General features: G+C 42.3%; 1 protein-coding gene and 2 pseudogenes across 1 annotated transcript in view; all 3 read left to right on the top strand.

The window, feature by feature from the left end:
* The first annotated feature begins 438 nt into the window (after nt 1-438).
* Nucleotides 439-3,276, top strand: LOC117035421 (putative protein ZNF720; annotated as a pseudogene).
* Nucleotides 3,277-8,624: 5,348 nt separating this feature from the next.
* LOC117035420 (zinc finger protein 43-like) lies at nt 8,625-10,940 on the top strand (annotated as a pseudogene).
* A 7,787-nt stretch (nt 10,941-18,727) lies between these two features.
* The window catches only part of LOC117034668 (zinc finger protein 91-like), a 52,431-nt gene continuing 50,248 nt past the window's right edge, over nt 18,728-20,910 (top strand). The window contains exon 1 of the mRNA XM_033127889.1: nt 18,728-18,889. The gene's annotated coding sequence lies outside the window, so the exon portion shown is untranslated. The remainder of the gene's footprint in view (nt 18,890-20,910) is intronic.

Here is a 20,910-nt window from a genome sequence, read left to right as displayed (position 1 = left end):
TGATGAGGTGTTCCAGGTGACTCTCAGGCAAGGCCAGGGATGAGCTGGGGGCTCCTGGACACAGTTCTGACAGTTGACAGCACGGGGAGGTAGCGGGGTAATGTGTTGAGGTTGTGGGCACAGGAGTGCACACTGTTCTCACGGCTGTTGGAATTTGTAGACGGCTGTGTGAGGAGAGGGCACCGAAAGACAGGAAAGCAAAAACTCACAGTTCTGTCTTCACGCAGGAGCTCCTTGTCCCTGACTGTGTCCTGGGACATAGGACAGGAGAGGGTGACCATCTCAGTATTTCAAGGTCCTTCTGCCTGTCAGTTGGGAGGAAGCAGATGAAGGGCCTGTGCCCACACCCTTGAAGGCACAATCTCAAGCTGCAGGAGTCATTCCTCCCAGAACGTCACCTGAGGGAACAACCCAGAGCAGGAGGAGGACGAGGACGAAATGGCTGCTTCTCGGGTAAGCGTTCCGTCCTGGGTCACAGGCTATGTCCGCTTTTCCTGCTAAAATCCATGGGTTTAGAACCTGCCACAGTTAATTCTCTACTTCTGATATTCCTACCTAACGATGTTCTTTACAACTACTGACTTTTTACTTTTCTTCTCATGAGAGTCAAAGTCAGCTCTGTAGAACACATGGAGTTTCTCCCAGAGCCTTGTCTGCCTTCTGTCCATCCAGGCTCCCTGAGGACATAAGAAATTCTCACCGTGAATTACTGACCCTCAACTACTGAAAACATCCCTTTATGACAGAGCCACCTGGGAAGGTGTTGTGTCCAAGGTCCCTGTTGGACGGGTGTCAGATGCCCAGTGTCTTGAAGAAGGGAGGTGTAGGTGTATGTCCTGTGACTGCAGCGTCAGGGCTGTAGAACAGGGGTAAGAATGTGCATGAGCACCCAGGATGCCTCAGTGCACAGAAGAGCCTGGAAAGTTCTGAAATACAAAGAGTAATTGTAAAAGACTTGCTCGCTAGATCGTAATATTGACTTACTGTTTAAATGCACTGTTAGAGTTACAGAACTGGGGAGCTATATGTGCATTGAAATTTCCATACAACGAAAGTTTTATGATCAGTATCACATTATGATTTCCTTATTGTTTGTTTTTGCCAGTAACATCACAGCAGTGATGGTGTGTCCTTCCCTGTGCCTCGGTCAGCTGATACCCATTTGTTCCTTCTTTCCAGGCTTTCTTTCCAGGATACCCATTTGTTCCTTCTTTCCAACTCTCCAGGCTATTTTGTGCACCTGATTTTCACTTGGTTGAGGTCCTATCTTTACTATAAAGTTAACATTTTTTTCTTTATCATTAACAAGGGTCTGGAAGGATTTATAGAGAGATGTGCAAATCATCACATTTCAATCTGGAACTCCCTTTTTTCTTAGTTTCTCTGCTTTGGAAATTGCAGGCCTTCAGCTTTCTTTACTAGAGATAATTGCCTTTGGAGTGGAGGCTTTCCTCAGTCAGGCCTTGTTCCTATAAATTTTCATTGTATCCCACACTCATGTCACAGACATTCTCTACTTCATCCCTTTTTGTGTTCTCAAGAAAGTTTGCAAGAATCATATTATTAAAGTGTTGAAGTGTGGGAAGTTTGTAATGTATAGCTCAGCACAAATGATACGCAAACTTTTTTCAAAAAACAGCAGCTCAAACTTACCTGTTATTGTGTGTTCCTCTCTCTATTGTGTCTGTAAAAGCAGAGTATCACCCACAGACATTTTTGAGTTTTACAGAATTAAAATAATTGTGACTTCAGTGACATGACAATTTCCTTCTATCTCACTTTTCATGTGGACACAGTTCCCGTATGTCTGTCCGTCCGTCTGGGTGCATAAAATCTTAACACTATTTGAGCCGTTGTTTCTTACTTAAAATGTTTCTCTTTTTCTGAGTTATAGAAACTACTATGAATGTTCATTATGGTTGTCTATTCATATTGGTTTCTGTGTTTTTAAAAAATTTTAGAGACAGTTTGGAGTAAAACCCAAGCTCTCCCATTTACTGGATGCTTCACAAAATATTCTCATAGAAGAGAAAGAATAATATTGTTCTCAGATTACTTATGTGCATTATGAATTAATCTGTAAAAAAAATGTTCTCTATTAAGACAGCTTTCAAAAAAGACTGTGTTCTTATACTTCTGTGAAAAGTATAAATTCCATAAAACTCTGTCAGGGCAAAGTCATATATGAATTTTTCTGTTTCCTTCCTCTGTGCTATTCAACAGTGTGACACATGGACCAGAAGCATTGGCGTCACTAGTCAAAAGTGATTTCGTTAAACGTGAAAACTCAGCCTCCCTACCCCGGAACTCCTTAGTTCCTTGTTGTTCACGTGAAAATTTGAGAAGTACATTCCATTTCTAACTCACCATGACATTTCCAGCCGAGAAATGTACCCAATGTATCCTGTATGATACAACACTCAAAAATCCATATGCTTGTGTTGATGCCTGAAAATTTATGTTCCAGAAAAGGAAAGTCTGTACAGTTGTTTGTGGATCATAACGTCATCCTCTTATCTCAGAGTTAAAAAATATATTACAGAATATTACTGTTAGTGACCTACCTTAGTGTTTAATTCCGGACACTCTCCTATGTCAAAAGCAGTTCTCTTAACTCTGTTTTCATTTTGAGTCACGTTATGACCTTGCCCACGGCCTCGTGATAAATGTGTCTTGTTTCAGGGACGGTTGACATTCAGGGATGTGGCCATAGATTTCTCTCAGGAGGAGTGGAATGTCTGCACCCAGCTGAGCGGAAACTGTACACGGACGTGATGCTGGAGAACTACAGGAACCTGTGCTCCCTGGGTGAGGGTGACTTCCTTCCAGAACTCCTACCCCACCGCAGGGTTGTGTTTCCTTCATCAGTACAGCGTCTCCTGGGAGCTTCTGCTTTGTGTGGTAGAGTTCAGATCCCGGCTCTGAGGAATAAACGAGGGGTTTGGTGGTGTAGAAAAGAAGTCTTCATGATGCCCTTGGAGTGGAAAACAGATGTGAAAACATTCCAAGTTGTCTGGTAAAGGTGCTGTCACAAAAGAGTGTTTTGGGGAATCATTTTCTAGAATATTCTACCTTTCTGCAATGTCCTTCTTCTCAGCTGAGCACGTGCTGGATAGTAAATTGGAGAATCTCCATCAAAACTCATGTTCCTTTTTCTAATAAACAGGTCTTGCTGTCTCTAAACCAGACCTTGTTATCTTTTTGGAGAGAATGAAGGACGCCTGGGATGTGCAGCGAAAAAAGGCAGTGTCCATCCACCCAGGTAGGTGGGAATGAAGGAGGCAGATGACACAGGTGAGAGGGCCCAAGGTCCCGGAGGAGCCAGACCTTAAGATGTGGTTTGGGAAAGCTCCACTTCAGTGGAAAGGATGTGAGGAGCCCAGGTTTCGTTCTGTTGCTGTCACAGAGGGACAGTCCTGTCCAACACGTCCCATGTTCCACATCCTCTAGGGACTGTCCTCCTGCTTCAGTGATCTGGGTCCCATTGCAGTGAAGGCCGAGGTCCTCCCCCTGGACCGTGGGGCCGCCCTGGTGTGGCTATTGTTCCATTGCCTCAGGGGCCGGGGAAAATCTATGCTCTCTGCTGAGGAATTCTCCCTGAAGCCATTTATTTATTTATTTATTTTTTAAAAGATTTTACTGGGGAAGGGGCAACAGGACTTTATTGGGGAACAGTGTGTACTTCCAGGATTTTTTTTCTAAGTCACGTTGTTGTCTTTGTATCTTAGTTGTGGAGGGTGCCGTTCAGCTTCAAGTTGTTGTCCTTTCAGTCTTAGTTGTGGAGAGTGCATCTCAGCCCCAGGTCCAGTTGCCGTTTCTAGTTTGCAGGGGTCGCAGCCCACCTATTCCTTGTGGGAGTCGAACCTGCAACCTTGTGGTTGAGAGGACATGCTCCAACCAACTGAGCCATTTGGGAGCTCAGCGGCAGCTCAGTTCAAGGTGCCATATTCAATCTTTAGTTGCAGGAGGCGCTGGGCGCTTGGCGCTGCCCACCATCCCTTGCGGGAGTCGAGGAATCGAACTGGCAACCTTAGTGGTTGAGAGCACGCACTCCAACCAACTGAGCCATCCAGGAGCTCAGCAGCATCTCAGCCTCAAGGTGCCATGTTCAATGTTATTTGCAGGGGGCAGAACCCACCATCCCTTGCGGGACTCGAGGAGTTGAACCGGCAACCTTGTGGTTGAGAGCCCACGGGCCCATGTGGTAATCGAACTGGCAGCCTTCGCAGTTAGGAGCACGGAGCTGTAACCGCCTGAGCCACCAGGGCCGGCCCTGGTCATTGCTTTTTTTATCCGAATAATTAAGTAGTTGTGATAATAGTCTCAATTTCACATGTATTTACTGTTGATTTTATTCTCTTTGTGAGAGAACCGGTTTTTTGAATTCAAGGTAATATTTGAAATGTTCTATAACTGTATGTTTCATAGATATTTTTCATTTTCAATTTTGGTGAAAATGTGTGACTAAAAATCTACCCTCTTAACTATAGTCCAGTCATATTAAGTATATTCACATTGTTGTGCAAGTGATCTCTGGAAATTTCCATCTTGCAAAAGTGACCGAGTACCTATATACAACCACTTCGTCATTTCCCTTCACCCCAAACCCCTGGCTACTACCCTTCTTTTTGTTCTATGAAGAGGACTGTATTAGGTGACTCACAAAAGTGGACTCTTACAGTATCTGTGTCTTTGTGATTCATGAGCTTTATGTAAATGTCCTCAAGTTTGTCTGCGTTGTGTCAGGTGAGAGCATCTGTTTCTTTTTGAAGGATGAATAATATTCCATTGTATGTATATCCTACATTTTCTTCACCCGTTCATCTATCGATGGCCATATGGGTTACGTGCATGTATTACAGGCTTTTGTGAACAATGCTACAGTGTGCATGTGTGTGCACACGGCTCTTGCAGAGCCTCCTTTGAAGTCTCTTGGAAATATGTCCAGAACTGGGATGGCTGCATCATAGTATGTTTCTATTTTGTGGGAAGCCTCCATATTGTTTTTCATACTATTTTCATCAATTGCTATTTCATCCATCCGTCCAAAGGGGTCCAGTTCCTCCACATTTTTGCCATCACTTGTATTTTCTGTTTCTTTGATAGTGGTTAGCATAATTCATGTGCGGTGATGTTGTGTTTATTTTAAATAGCGGATACAAATATTCATGTTCTCGTATAAGCATAGCGAACTTCTGGAAAGACATGGAACTGAAATCAGTTATTTCGGAGAAGCAGAAGTCTGAGGATGACTGTTATGTTAAACCCAGTTTTAGTTTCACAGCTAAATTGAGTAGAAGTTTGCGGAGAATTCCCACATGCCTCTCCCATATACACAGCCATCCCTTCCCCATGTCTGCTGAGGGATACATTTTTACATAGATGAAGCTACATTGACGTCTCATAGTCCTCGAGTCATAGTCCACCCTGGGTTTACTGTGGGGCTGTCTGTTCTGTGTGTGTGGACACATTTATGATGACATGTGTCGTACAGTGTAGTGTCATGGCCCTGAATAGTCTCTGTGCTCTGCCTGTTTAACCTTCCCTCCCCTAAAACGTGGCAGGTAGTGATTTATTTACTGTTTCCATCATTTTGCTTTTTCTAGAATGTCATAGCTGGAATCATACATTATGTGGCTTTTTCATGTTGGCTTCTTTCACTTAACATGTATCTAGATTTCTTCCACGTCCTGTCATAGCTTGGTAGCTTATTTCTTTATAGTGATGAATAATATTCCATTGTCTGTATGCACCACAGTCCACTTAATCCATTCACCTCTTGACAGACATCTTGGTTGCTTCCTAGTTTGGAAATTATGAACAAAGATGCTGTGGCCACACACGTGAGGGCTATTGGGTGGATAAATGTTTTCAACTCTGGGTAACTACTGAGGAGCACAATTTCTTGATCTTATGGTGAGAGGATGTGTAACTTTGTACGAACCACCAAACTGTACCCCAGACACTGCAGCATTTTGCGTTCCCACCCGCAGTGAGTGAGAGTTCCTGCTGCTCCATGTCCTCACCAGCACTTGGTGTTGTCCGTGTTCTGGGTTCTGGCCCCCTTAATAGGTGTGTAGTGGTGTTTAGTTTGCTCTGTGTTTAATTCTCATTGTTGTTTTAATGTGCATTTCCCTGGTGACATACGATGTGGAGCATCTTTTTATATATCAGTTTGCCTCGTGTATCTTGTCTAGTGTGGTGTTTCTTTAGGGCTTTGGCCCAATATTCAATCGGATTGATAGTAATAGTTTTCTCATCGATCAGTTTGAAGTCTTCTTTGTATGTTTTGCATAGTAGACCTTTACAGGTGATGGAGAAGAATTTACATATAAGTTTTCTGGCAGTATTGTGTCCCCTCTAATGAAATCTTTAATTCATTCCTAATTATACAGCACCATCAAAGATGACCCATTTTTTTCCTTTTTTTTTCACTCTTTCAGTGTTTATTGAATTATAAAAATAATACATGCTTGCTATCAAATTGAAACAGTATAAAGATATTTGAGTTTTCATTGTGGTCCCAAATATCAACTATTTTATTTGTTTACTTCTGTTATTATAGTTGATATAACAATATTACATTAGTTTCAGTTGTATGACATGGTGATTCTTCATTCACATGTCTTACAAAGTGATCACCGCTGAGTCAAGGATCCATCTCTCACCTAAGAAATGTATCACGATCTTGTTTGACTGTATTTCGTATGGTATATTACATCCCGTGCCTTACTCATTTCATAACAAGACATTTATATCACAATCTTCTTCACATTTTTGCCTTATTTCCCTGTCCCTGTCGTCGCTGGCAAGCATCAGTAAATTGTCTGTATCTGTGATTTTTTTCTGATTATTTTTGTTGCTTTTCTCTTTTAGTTTTACATTCTATATAAGAGCAAAATTGTGTGGTAGTAGTCTTTCTGTGTCTGACTAATCTCACTTAGCATAGTACCCTCTAGGTCCATCTATGATGTTGCCACTGGCAGGATTTCCTCTTCCTCCTGGCCGAGAAACATTCCGTTGTGGACATTTATACATCTTCTTCATCCATTGATCTGTCAATGCCAAGTAAATTGGTTTCATATCTTGTTTATTGTAAATAATGTTGCAGTATACCCCTAAAGGTATATAGGGGTGCATATACCTTTCAAATTTGTGTTTTGGTATTCCTTGTGATATTAATGCCTGGGAAGTAGAATTACTGGGCCATGTGAAAGCTGTGTTTGTCATTTTTGAGGAAGCTCTCTACTGTTTTGGCTGCACCATTTTTTATGTTAATGCCAATGTTGTAGCTTCATGTTGAATTCACCCTTTTATCATTGTGTTGTGTCCTTTCTTGTGTTGTAACAGTTTTTGACACGTACTGTATATTTCTCTGATTTAGTATGGTCACCCGTACGTTTTATTGGTAACCGTTTCTATGACATATTTTTTCCCATACTTTTACTTATGTCCTCTGTCCTCACATCTAAAATGAATTCTTGTAGACAAAACGTGTTGGATTTTATTTTATAATCCATTCAGCCAACTTATGTCTTTTATTGGGGAACTTTTATCTGTTTTTACTTCAACTAATTATTGAGAGGGAGATACTACTATAAACCATTTTAGAATTGTTTTCTACACGTTTTGGAGCTTCTTGTCCCACTGTTCCCCTCATAACTTTGTTCCATTTTGTTTCTTTTTTATTTTGTTTTGTGGCAGTGATATGTCCTCTGATGTTTTTCTCTTTGTGGGTCTGGTATACCTATTATTTGGTTACCTGGGCGTAACTTAAAACATTTTAAAGTGATGAGAATGTATTTTGAGTTCCGTTCAGGTAATTAATAGCTCTGTTAATTTAGGGCCAGTGTCTGGAGATTCAATTTGTTTCTGTGACTGGGCCGTGTTTTCTTTTCCTTTATATGTCTTGTGATCTTCTGTTGAGCTTTGGGAGCAGAAACAGCCACCATCCCAGGCTTTGTACTGGCTTTGTACAGGAGAACACAAATAACAGGCAGCTATGCTTGAAATTGTGAGGCCTATCAATCCTGTTCTAGGGATGTGTGTTCTCTGTGTTTTTTATGTGTAGTTTTCCCTGTAAAATGTTTTCCGTTTCTTCTTTAGAGGCAGTGGTACCTTCCTATCCTTGATGTTTGTCTTCAATACTGTTGTCTTTGTGGTGTTTGTACAATTACTCACCATTTTTCTTAGTGGCCACCACAATGCATTCACATTGCACTGCCATTCCCTGAGCACTTGGTGTCATGCAGAAGGTAAATGAGTCCCTCAGGCAGCTACAATGAAAGGACACCTTTGGACACACGGTATACTCAGCTGTTTCCCTCCTAAGAAGAAACTGGGAATTGGCGTTTCTCACAATATTGCCATGGTGGGCCAGGGAGGATTAACTGTTATTATCAGCAAATGTAAGCAAGTTTTCTTTCCTTTTTGATGTGACACTCTCCTGGGCATCTCTGAACTCTGAACTCCCTTGTGAAATTATCAGTACTGAACCATGGAGAGTGAAGTTTTGGTGCTGGCTCTTATGCCATCTTACTAAGTCCTATAATAAGTATTAAATTCGTATGGTAGAATTTACCTGCCTGTCAAAAGAGTGATCATTTGTTTGGTGCCTTTCAGCCATGTCTTCTGCGGACACGCAGGGCTTGTTGCCAAAACTGGACATAGAAGATTCATTTCACAAAATGCTTCTGGTAAGTTATCGAAGGTGTGACCTTGAGTATCTACCTTTATGAAAAAGTGGGAATGTGAGAGGAGTGTCAGGGGCCGAAGGGATATTATGATGGACATAACGAAACTGGCACCGTTCATCATAATAAAATCCCTGTGGCTAAAAGCGATCAAATATATAAGACATCTTGGGAAACCGTCACTTTAAGGCAGTCACATTTGCAGAACATCGTGTTTCTAAATGGAAAGATAGAAAAGAGTTTTGTAAGGTATATATTCTCTGTAAGAAAATGTGGAATATCTGGCAAGTCCCATAACACCTGGTGTGAACAATCATTTGAGTCATTTAAATGTAGGATTGGATTAAACAGTGAGTCAAAATTTCTAAAAACCAGAGATTTGAAAATGAAGATAGAAATTCTGAATCTCCTTCGTCTGACAGTCCCTTAACCAGGGATTCATTATTCTTATTTGTTCATCACCAAGACACAAATTCCTTCTTATTCCAAATTGGTATTATTTTCATGAATGTGGGAGGGTTTGTGTACAAGCATCATGGTTCCATAGGTATCATGAAGTAATTGGGAACACCTTTACATGTTTAATGAAATTGGAGCCCTCACTAAGGTCTTTCTGTCTTCAATGATTACCAGAGCACATGTCGTGGAGAGAGAAGCAATCAATTCAATGAATCTTGGAAAAACTTTAAACAAGGGTCAAACCCTAATAAGCATCAGAGAACTCACTTTCCAGCGTACCATTGTAAATGTCGGAGTGTCTTAGATCAAAGCTCAAATCTTACACATCAGAGTCGTCCTATTGTAGAGAAGACAATCAAATGTAGTGAATGGGACAAATCTTTGAACCAATCTTTAAATCTCACTGAACTTGAGAATATTCACACTTTGGAGAAACCTGACGAATGTAATCCTTGTTGGAGAGTCTTTACTCCATTACCCAGTCTAAAGAGACGTAAGAAAATCCATCCTGAAGAGAAGTCTTACAGATGTAGAGAATGTGACAAAGCCTTATTTGGCGTTCATATCTTACTGAACATGAGAGAATTCATACAGGAGAGAAGCCTTACAAATGCAAACAGTGTGGTAAAGCCTTTTACCGCCGTTCCAATCTTACTCGACATGAGAGAAATCATACTGGAGAGAAGCCTTACAAATGTAGAGAATGTGACAAAGCCTTTATTTGGCGTTCAAATCTTACCAGGCATGAGAGAACTCATACTGCAGAGAACCTTACAAATGTGAGCAATATGGCAAAGCCTTTAGTCGGCGTTCACGTGTTGCTGTACATGAGAGAATTCATACAGAAGAGAAGCCTTACAAATGCAAACAGTGTGGTAAAGCCTTAATCGGCGTTCAGATGTTACTAGACATGAGATAATCCATAGTGGAGAGAAGCCTTACAAATGTAAGAGAATGTGGTAAAGCCTTCTTTCGGAGTTCATGTCTTACTCAGCATCAGAGAATTCATACGGGTGAGAAGCCTTACAAATGTGAGGAATGTGGAAAAGCCTTTATTAAGTGTTCAGAACTTATTAGACACGTGAGAATTCATACCGGAGAGAAACCTTACAAATGTGAACAATGTGGCAAAGCCTTTTACCGCCGTTCACATCTTACTCTACATGAGAGAAATCATACTGGAGAGAAGCCTTACAAATGTGAGGAATGTGGAAAAGCCTTTATCACTGTTCAGAACTTACTAGACACGTGAGAATTCATACTGGAGAGAAACCTTACAAATGTGAACAGTGTGGCAAAGCCTTTATTCAATATTCACATCTTACTGTACATGAGAGAAAACATACTGGAGAGAAGCCTTACAAATGCAAACAGTGTGGTAAAGCCTTTAATCAGCGTTCACATCTTACTGGACATGAGATAATCCATAGTGGAGTGAAGCCTTACAAATGTAGAGAATGTGGTAAAACCTTCTTTCAGAGTTCAAGTCTTACTCAGCATCAGAAAATTCATACGGGACAGATGCCTTACAAATGTGAGGAATGTGGAAAAGCCTTTATTCACTGTTCAGAACTTAACAGACACGTGAGAATTCATACTGGAGAGAAACCTTACAAATGTGAGCAATGTGGCAAAGCCTTTAATCAGCGTTCACATCTTATTAGACATGAGATAATCCATAGTGGAGAGAAGCGTTACAAATGTAGAGAATGTGGAAAATCCTTTGTTCATTGTTCACAGCTTATGCGACACATGCGGATTCATAATGGACGGAAACTTGAAAACTGAAGAATTTGGAAAACCTTATTGCTGGACCCACAGCCTCCCTCAGTAACTGAGAATACGTACTGGAGAGAAATTCTTCGTTTCTAATACATGATAAAAGACCTTCATCCAAATATGTGCTTCAGAATACCCCACCGAATTCATGCTACAAAGTGACTTTAAAGATGTTAAAAAAATATGGGGAAGTGCTTAATCAAAATCAGCTCTGAAATATCAGAGAATTGATATCAGAATGTAGTAAGTGAAGAACACTTTTGACAGATTACTGTAAATAAGAGTACTTATAATAAATAAACAAATGTTAAAAAACTTAGAAATCTTCCTTTTTTAATCTGTTTCAACTTATCAAGGGGATGGATGTTGGACAGGTATAATTGCCGTCAGTGTATTTTTGTTTATTGGAATTACATGAGGTAGATTTCAAAGGAAATGTTAATGTGATTCCAGCATGAAGTCACTTGACACTATATGTTTACACCTAGTGTGTTTGTGAATCATGGGTTGATTGTTGCTGCCTCAAAGATGTGAGAGCCCTTGTATGTTGGGTGGGATTCACTCAGATCTCCTTTTCCCTGGAAGACTGAGGGCACTGTAATGCACAATGTATGAAGAAATCTAAATGGAGATGCTGTTTGGTTGACTTAGAACATTGATGTAAGTCACTGTGAGGTAGGTGGTCAGGACATCGTTCTCTGCATTAATGTAAGACAGGAATATTCTGAATTTTAACTAGTTTTTCCAGTTGTTCTTTAAGCAAAATAGGTGGCAGTTCATTAAAACTCTGATGTGTCTTTTAGTTGAGTATTACTTAATGTGGTTGAAATAACGACGTCTTCAGAGATAACTGAGAAAGTACAGAGAACTCGCCCCTAAGTGCCTAATTATTGTACATCCATGTTTCCTAAGCAGTGAACCTCAGTCTGCAAACCCATGGAAAACAGAGCTCTAAGATCATTCTATAAGAAGAACCAGAATGCTCCTTAACTGCTTTTATCTATTTTATCCATGGACCGTACAGGTGGTGTGCCATGCTTTATTTAGACTATGTGTGAACTGATATTGTTATAATAAAGGCAGATGCTTTTTAATATACTAACACGATGTGTAATGAATGACTTGTTATCCTGCCACGAATGTTAACCTCTCCCACCTTAGTCATGGTTGTAATCATCAATGCACTATTTGGTGATGCAGTAGAATGACAGCACTAGTAATCCCTTTTCCCTGTGGCCTTCATTCGCAAATAATGTGAGGCTATTTTCCCCATAACTTATATATTGTATCCTCTTTTCCTGATTGCTACTACTGGAGAATTATGATGGTTAAAATAAAGATACAGTAGTGCTATAGAGAGTTTAGCTACACTACCGTATTGCTGCCTCCGAATCCATGTTGTGTTGCCAGATGTCGCGTCCAGCACAACACAGGCTGGGGGTAGGCGAGAAGAGGCGGCTTTGGGTTAAGGTATAAGAAAGAAGCAGAGACTCAATGCAGTTAAATCTCAGAGGGCCAAGGGTCTCGCAGCCTCGAGAGACTGGAGCCCCTAATCGGGCCAACTGACAGTATTTATTGATTACACACAAGGAAGTTACATTGTTTAAGACACAGTCTGTGAAACTCAACCACTACGTCAGAAAATGACTTCAAACCGAAATTATTTGTCCCCAAAACAGCCGAAGCATATAGTCCCATGATGACTAAGGTGTGGTATGCACCTTCCTACGTGGGAGAGTCTCTCGAGGTAAAACAATGCCAAGAGCTGAGCAGAAAGAGCTTGATCTTATCGCTCTCAAGACTTCTCTCACAATTAGGTGCGAGGGAGCAGCAAGAGTCAGCAGCAGCTTTTCTCAAGCAGGGGGGAAGTAGAGGCAAGGCTCCTTCCCAGATGTTCCAAGGCAGCTCATCAGTGGTCTCAACGGGGTTCCGTCTGGCTTGAGTTGTTCCCCCCGTGGGGAATCGTCTTTGACTGCAAACCCTTCTTTTGGAGACCAAACAGAGAGACACAAGGTGTAACAAACTCAGTCTCAGAGAAGCACAGTCCCACAGACTCTTCTTTCCTTAAGGAAAGGTGCAGGGAGACAAACGGCTAGGCTGTTGTGTGACCACAGTTGCCAAGTTGCTGTGAAGTGACACTGGCCCTCCCACTAGTGCATACACTACTGTGCAGACAACAGGTCATAGACTCAGAAGTGAATGTAAGTTCCCGTTACTACTTCTCCAGCAGCCCTTGTGAGCAAGTGTCCCCTGCCTGTGAGGGACTTCACCTTGTATACCCCTGGATAGATCCCTGCAGAGCTTACCAAAACCTTGTTATTTTTCGTTTCAATTGACCAATCTAGACCTAGCTGGAGAACCCCAAATCACTTCTCCCATGAACCCTAATAAAGGCATGTTCCCTGGGTCCTGCCCCTGTCTGGTGCATCCTGCCTCTGCCTCCCCATGTGGCCCTTCCAGGCGTGCTTTGTCCTTCCTGCAGGACTGTGAAGATAAGAAACTTGTCTGTTTCAGATTCCCTGTCATTTTGTTGAACTGCGGGCTCAGCATCCAACCAAAGGGGGCTCTACTTAACAATGCTAATTTATCAAAGTCACAAGAAATATAATTAGAAGCCATACTTTGGTCCAAGAGGAGGTAACAGTCTGCTCTACGTGGGCTTGCAAGGCGGGCATGTCCGTGCACCCCACATTCCCCATCTGTACCAGGATTTGTGGGTGTTTATTGGGAAGTAGGGCCCCTAACAACAGGAAAGGAGAACTCTCAGTTTGGTCTCCATGTAGAAGGTCATTGTGACTCTCCTGTGACAGGACAGGGAAGGGCGCCTCTATATTTCAGGGTCCTGCCTGTGGTTGTAATGGTAGCAGATGAATGGTCTCTGCTGGTGCTTTCAACACATATTCACAAGGTACAGTCATGACCCCTCACGTCACTATATGATGAGGAAGAAGAGATACAAATGGCAGGTTGTTGGGTGTCATATCTCAATTCTGGGGCTCTTATGTTTTCCCATTACTGTCATGTCTTTAGAAGTTGCAAACCTTTATTTCTGATACTCCTAGGTAACCAATACGTTTTCAACTAGTTTTTTTCCCCTCCTTTTGTTTTCCTGATAGTCAAAGTCAGTCGTTAGATTACGTGTTTCCTGTATCACAGAGCTTCTGTCCACTTCCCCATCCTGACTTCCTACATCTTCCACTAGTGACCTGCAACTATTGAAAGTGTTCCCCTTGTGACAGGACGACATAGGAATGTACTGATAGCCAAGATTCGCATTGGCGTTGGGCTTGGGTCCTGGGATATCAGTGAAGGGGGACAGTGCATTTTTAGGTCCCATCTGGATGCTCCCTCAGCTCTGCTGGAGTCCCGGTTTCAGAAAACTCACAAGTAGGATGGAAAGAAAGTCGTGCTGTCTGGAATGCTAAAGAAAGACTTTCTATTCAAAATAAACTAAAGGTTAGCAGATGGGAGCTACCTGTGGATTGAAATGTGTATCGAGTAGGTGTTTCCTTGTGATTAGATCCATATCCTGATTCCCTTTTCCCCAGTGATAACAGGATAGAAGATGGGTTCACCCATGTGCATCAGGCGCCCACACGAGCTTGTCCCCTCACAGCTGATGTTACCTTCATCCACTTGATTCAGGTCCTGTATGCCCCATTCTTCCTCTATAATGGTAACAGTTTTCCTATTTTCACTAATAAGTTTCGGGGGATTTACTGAGTGTTGTGTATAAAGAATGACTCTGGAAACTTCTTTATTCTGAGCTTGTGTTTGCTTTGGAAAATGAAGGCTCTGACCACTGTTTATTACAGATACTGTTTTTACAACTGGAGGTTCTAAATCAGGCCTCAGTCCATTACATTTTCATTTTGTTCTAAAGTCCTGTCAGACATACTCTTCTCCATGATGTCATTGTAGTATCAGTAGACAATAGAATCAATGTTCACCTGTCTTAAAATTCTAAGCTATAACTCAGCACAATAATAATTTAAAAATTTTTGGGCGGCGGTTACCTCAGTTGGATACAGCGCGTGCTCTTAACAAGAAGGTTGCTGGTTTGATTCTCGCAAGAGATGGTGGGCCGAGCCCCCTGCAACTAGATTGGAAAAAGAAAAATGGCGACTGGACTGGGAGCTGAGCTGCGGCCTCCACAACTAGACTGAAGGACAACAACTAGAGTTCGAGTGATGGATCCTGGAAAAACACACTGTTCCCCAATATTCCCCAGTAAAAAAATTTATTTTCACTGAAGTACACACTCATAAATAATAGTTTTCATGAGTTTATGTCATTGGGCATGTCCAAATTTTTTTTTTTAATTAAAGGTTATTGGGGCGACGATGGTTAGTAAAGTCATATAGGTAGGTTTCAGGTATACAATTGTATAATACATTATCTGTATATCACATTCTCAGTTCTCCTTCCATCACCATATATTTGATCCCCTTTACCCTCAGCTACCACCCCCATTACCCTTTGGTAACCACCAACTATTGTCTGTGTCTATGAGTTTCTGTTTCTTTCTTCATTTTTCTTGTTCCTTTGTGGTTTTCAGTTTTATATCCTACATATCAGTGAAATCATAAGGTTCTCGACTTTTTCTGCCTGACTTATTTAGCTCAGCATAATAATCTCAAGATCCATCAATGTTGTCACAATGTCACTATTCATGTGATGGCAGAATAGTTTTTCATTGTGTATATGTACCACAACTTCTTTATCCAATCTGCATTCCCACCAACACTTTCTGAGGGTTCTTTTTCTCCACAGCTGCTTCAACACTTATTTCTCTTGTTGATGATAGCCATTCTAACTGGTGTAAGGTGATGGCTCATTGTGTATTTCAAACAGTGATGTTTGGAAGACATGAAAGCCGTGTAAATGAAGATTTTTCCCTCACAGAAATCCAGAAAAATATGCATGACTTTGCTTGTCAGCAGAGAGTGGAAAAAGAAATGACAAAGAAATGCCTATAACTCATAAAAAACGTCTTACTGATAGAAGAGATCAACACGGTAGAAAGCCTGCAGGAAACATGCCTATTGAACCAGACTTAGACGAAGCTTGTAGTCACATCAGCCTAAATTGCAGATATTTTAAATCGAAGTTTCCCTTTATGAAGGTAATGTACCTGAGAAGTCTACCAACAATACTTCCTCCATTTCTCCACTTGAAGGAGTTCCTCCTAGTGTCCAAGCCCACATTTCTAATATATATAGGGATAACCTTAGGGATCCTTCAGTACTGACAAATGACCAGAAAACACGCAGGAAAAATTCTTACAAATGTAATGAGTGTGGCAAAGTGTTTAGTGTGTGTTCGGGCCTAACTTACCATCAGCTCAGACTCCTATCTTAGAAGTCATCAGAGAATTCATACAGGAGACAAACCACAGAAATGTAACGAGTGTGGCAAAGACTTTAGTGTGGGTTCTTTTCTAATAGCTATCAGTCCATCCACAGTGGAGAGAAACCTTAAAAATATAACGAGTGTGGCAAAGGCTTTAGCGTGACTTCAAGCCTAACATTTTATGGGATATTCCATACTGGTGAGAGACCTTACAAATGTACCGGATGTGGAAGGCTCTTAGGTGGAAGGACTTAAACTCAGGAATCACCTAGTAGTTCATACTTGCAAATGCAGTGAACATGGCAAAAGTTTCAATTAGAGCTCACTCTTTAGTAGATACAAGAACATACATTCTGGAGAGAAACCGCACAACTTAATAATGTGTGGCAAGGTTTTCAGAGGTGCAATGAGTGTGGCAAAGGCATTACTTTGAGTTCAAGTATTAATCACAGCAGAGACCCCATAGAGAAATTATGGAAATGCATGTGCAGAGCCTATTTCCAGGTCTCAAATTAACTAGACATCAGAATGCATGTCTCTGAGAGAGCCACACAAAAGTGATGTGTGTGTTAATGCTTTTACCCAAAGATCAAAAGTGTGGGACATCAGAGGATTCATGCTGGAGAGCGACCTTACAAATGTAGTGACTGTCATAGGCTCTTCACTAGGTGTGTCTGCCTTTGGAGTAACAACAGAGTTCATGCAGGAAAGAAACCGCACTAATATTCTGAACGTGGAAATACTTCTAAGAAACCATATCCTCAGGATTCATTCAGGATTTCATAGTGAGGAAACTTCTTACAAACGTAATGAATGAATGTAGTAAAATTCTAAAACAAGTCTCACAATTGACTACACACTCAAAAATCCATACTAGAAATAACTAAGTGTCTAGTTCTCTGAGGATAACCTGGGACATTCCATACTGCTGAAAAATTACAAATCAAACTGTTTTAAAACTCAGGACATTCTGTATATTACAGGAACAAGAGCGTGTACAAACAGTCCATTATTTTTAGGGTTTGTAATACTTAGTTATTTGAGTTTTCTGGAAAAGACTGCATTACTATTTATGAATTTTAACGTGAAGTTAAAAGTCTGTTGAAGTTAAGCATTTCTTACAGGCCTTTCATGATGATCCCTGGGAAGCAATCAATGCAGTGCAAGTGCCTCCTTGATTGGGCATATATCCATGACCCCTGGAAAAACAAGGACACTGAATATCAGATTCATGATTGTAGGAATTTGCATGAGGGAAGACAGAGAGTAATGTAAAACTACGTTATTGGGCTTCATACTCACTAGGTTCAGGGTGCCCATCTCTGGACAGGCTCCTGTAGGTCACAGGAAAGAATGCTCTACCCCCTGAGCATGAAACAGCAGGCCGGACTTTATGGGGATGGGCTTTCGTTGGAGGAGAGTGATAGTTTAATGGGGCGATTATGTGGTAGAAATAATGCAGAAGAAATGGTGAGTTTGTCCACTGAATGGCAATAACGGCTCTATATCAAGAGTAATGAAAAATGTGTCTTATTCTCGGAAATGATAGAGAACAGTTATCTGACAGGGGAGTTTAATCAAAAGAACCAGAACAGTGTGTGTGATTCACACTGAAATGCTGGCATTACCTTTTGCCCGAGTATTGGGAATGGATCTTAGGGCTCATGTTTTAATGAATAAAGTTAATCATTTTTCATAACCTTGAATGAATCATGTTACTTGTACCGACATTGTTTTATCCCACCTCCGTAGGGTACTCCATAACAAACCAGCAGTGCACCATTAGGCGCTCAAGTTTGAAGGAATTGATAACAATTTCTTTCCATCGTGCGATCAAGGAACATACAATTTAGGGGTCATGTACTCATAAATTGCACTTGAGTTATTCTCTCCACACTCTGGCCCTTGACATTTACGAGGCTATAATAAAAATACATTAGCGGTGCAATTTCACCTGGTCAACTTCATTGATTTATTAATTTCATTGTTAAAGTCTTCTACGTACTGATTTTCTTTCTAATTGTTCTATGTATTGTTGAGCGAGAGGGCATTAAGTGTGGATTACATTTTTTCTTGTTACATCATGGTCACTTTTTTTCAAAAGTCCTGGAAGTACACACTGTTCCCCAATAAAGTCCTATTCTCCTTCCCCAATAAAATCTTTAACAACAACAACAATATATATATATATATATATAATGAGGGTGCAAAAGATCTTACCTAAAATAAAGGTAATGAACACAATAGTCTGTAACCAATGAGCGAGGTGCAGAAAAGCCCCGCCCCCCCAACTGTGGCCCCACCCCTTCCCCTGGGTCCGGTCCCTCCCTCCCGCGGGCCTCGCCCACTCCTGGATACAATACCCTCCCCGCCCATAACCTTAGCGCTCAGCGCAGGTCCCGCCTGCGGCCGAGGTTTTCACGTCGCGTCCCCGCAGAGTTTGTTGCACAACCGGAAGCGGCTAAAGCAGAGAGAACGTCGGGTTGGCGCCGTGACTTTCAGTTTTCGTAGTTTAAACCTGAGCGTCTCAGGCCACGGTCCCGCACACGTGACGCCTGGCGGTCACTACGGACGTTGAAGTCCCCGCACCAGCGCCCCACACAGCGGTGAGTCCGGCGTCCTGGGGAGACGTCCCGATCCCAGACCTTTTCGCTGCCCGGTGGAGGCTCCGCGGGGGTTTCCGGGTAAACTGAGGCCGTTCCCCCTGTGGTCTCTCCGCCTTCGGGCCCTTAGACCCCGCCTGCCGCGTTGTTTTCCTCCTTAAAACCCTCCACCGGGCGGCCCTCCACGCGCGGTGTGAACTCCCGAGATGGACTCGGGAGATGGAGTCCAGCCGTTGGCGCCCCTCCCCCAGCCCCGCCACGCGGCCCCTGGAGCCCCGCCTCCTCCCTGGGCTGGGGTTCGGCAGACCCTCTCCGCCGCCTACAACCCCCCTCACCCCAGTTTAATAAGAGGCCCGAATCCCAGGAAAACGACACTTCAGGGGGATGGGATTTAGGAGGGAACACCGCGGGGTGTCACCAGGTCACCCCCTCACGCGGGAGGGGCTTTGTGTGAGCGGTGACTGTGAAGGGCCGGCCAGGAAAGCGGCAGAACGAGGGTGTGAGGGGGTCCCGAGAAGGAGGCAGAATGAGATGAGTCCACAGGCGAGAGGGCTGAACGATCTGAACGATCAGTGCGGGGTCGGTAAAGAGGAGGCAGAACAGAGCACGTGGGAGGGAGTTGTAAAGCGACGGTGAGACAGAACCAGTGACTCGGGGAAGTAGCCAGAGGACAAGGAAAAGGGAGCAATACAGAGGGAAGGGGGAGCTGCAGAGAGATGAAGGGGAACCTAAAGGGAGAGGGGCCCCCGGTTAGCAGCAGTGGGGCAACAAGGGACAAGGCGCTTTAGAGGAGAGAGGGGTTAGGAGAAGAGTTAGGGGAGCCGAGTGCAGGAACAGAAAGGGGTTGGGGGTTGACAGCACAGCAAGTAGCCTCACTGAGAGCTAAGCTGGGGGTGTCAGTGAGTCCCCGCACAGGGGTGTAACAGGACAGACAGTGTCACAGGGGAAGAGGAGGGGCACATGGTCGGAGAGAAAGAGGCAGAAATACGCGGAGATGGGGAACAATCAGACAGATTGGGGAGAAAGAGCAACTGAAGGTTAAATAGGTTTCAAGAGTTTCACGGAAAAAGTACAGGGAAGGGAATAGAGAGAATGGAGAAATCAGGAGAGGAGAGAGGAGGCAGGAGAGGACCGCAGTGGAGAGATCCAGGTCGAGAGGGACACACAGACCATAGGCAGGAATACCTAGTAGCAGAGGAAGAAGGGGAGCCCCCAGCTGGTTGAGTCGTGAGCAGGTGGGATGTGGGCGATCAAGTCGTGATATATGACATGTGGCTTTATAATCGATTCAATTTTACACGCGCTGCATTTTCAGTCACACAGATGAAAACAAGAATTACACATCTCCAGTTTTTAAGGCTTGTGAATTTTATAATTAATTTCATCATTGGGTGGCTTTCACGTGGAATTCTTATGCAGCCAGAGAAGGGAAACCTATGTCACTCAGTCATGGGTCCCTTCTCATTTCCTGGGATGGCATGAGGGACGTGACCTGGGACTAGAAATGACTGAGTTTGTTGCCCTGTAAATTTTTTTCAAGGAATAGTAAAAGCATTGTGTCTTTTTCTCTTTTACATGGAATTTACTTTTTCTTTTTTTACTTCTCTTACATTTAATTTATTGTTCTTTATAAAAAGCATATTGAGTTAAATCTTAATGTACTGAATTTCTGTTTTTTTCTAAATAGTCACGAAATGCTGAAATGAGTTTTGGTGACATCTTATTACCAGCTCTCATTCTTTTCTAAATATGAGGTAGTCTCAGTTTTTTTTTAAACTTTGACCCTGGAAGTCAGTACAGTCAAAAACAATTTCCCTTCTAATAACATTGTCACTGGTTTAGATGAGAAGCCCTGCATTCTTTCTACTCTTCATCATGTTGAAACATGCATTGGTACTTATTAATAATATTGGGCTGCTTCAGTGTGCATTTGGTGAGGATGTCTGCGGTGAGAACCTAGTTTGGTGAGTTAGTCTGATATTCAGCAGCTTTTGTTTTCCCTTAACGGGATTTGTTAAATTAGT

Source organism: Rhinolophus ferrumequinum, chromosome 15 (genome assembly GCF_004115265.2).
Source record: "Rhinolophus ferrumequinum isolate MPI-CBG mRhiFer1 chromosome 15, mRhiFer1_v1.p, whole genome shotgun sequence".
NCBI lineage: Eukaryota > Metazoa > Chordata > Mammalia > Chiroptera > Rhinolophidae > Rhinolophus > Rhinolophus ferrumequinum.
This window is presented reverse-complemented; position numbering and strand designations above follow the sequence as displayed.